We start from the raw sequence: 843 nt of genomic DNA, 5'->3' as shown, positions 1-843 counted from the left end.
CAACAGAGGCTAACAAGCTGTTGAGATAAAAAAATTACAATATAACTGCAAACAACAAATTATTTGGGACCTATTTATAAATGCTAAGCCAAAGAGAACCAGTTACACTACAAATTATAAATAATCACAATCAAGAAGAAATTCAGCCCTTGGTTTAAGTCCTGATGATACCAACAAGTTGTCCTGTTTATTTAAGCTCACATAAGTAACTAAATTGATGCTAGTTTTACTTCTAATAGCAACAAAAAGACTAATTTCAACTAAAATCAGCATCAGGTTAGATTGACATCAAGGACTGACAATACCTTGACATTTCATGCAAAATCTTTCAGCCCAGAAGCACAAAGCCCGAGACATTTAACATTCAGCAGGAACTCTATGCCTAATATCTTGCATATCTGGAGCAAAGCAAAAATCATCTTTTAAGATGTAATCCTGTAAAGCAGCAGCATTAAAGACTAAGTGCTTAGAAACCTGAAGTCAAAATAACTTTGTACTTTTTTAAATCCATGCCCCGTTATCATACATACTCTCACTCAAGCATATAAGGAATTCAAATCTTTATTTGATATCCATAAACCCATAAACGTTGCTAATCTATATTTCTATGCAGGAAGGCAGTTTTTCCCCCTAAAACATTATGCTTTTTAATAAACAACAAACTTTTAATTCTATTGCGTGAAAGGGCTACAAATATACATTTGTTAATCAAGCAGACTACACAGATATTTTTTGCTTTACAACTGGCACCTATGGAACTGGTACACTTAGCTGGCTTATTTATCAAAGCACTTTGCCCACGTATTTTAAATTCTCAATTTTTGAAATACGGGCAATTGCAAT

The sequence above is a fragment of the Antrostomus carolinensis genome, unplaced genomic scaffold, assembly GCF_000700745.2.
Source record: "Antrostomus carolinensis isolate BGI_N321 unplaced genomic scaffold, ASM70074v2 scaffold3374, whole genome shotgun sequence".
NCBI classification, from domain to species: Eukaryota; Metazoa; Chordata; class Aves; order Caprimulgiformes; family Caprimulgidae; genus Antrostomus; species Antrostomus carolinensis.
Note: the sequence above shows the minus strand (reverse complement) of the source record.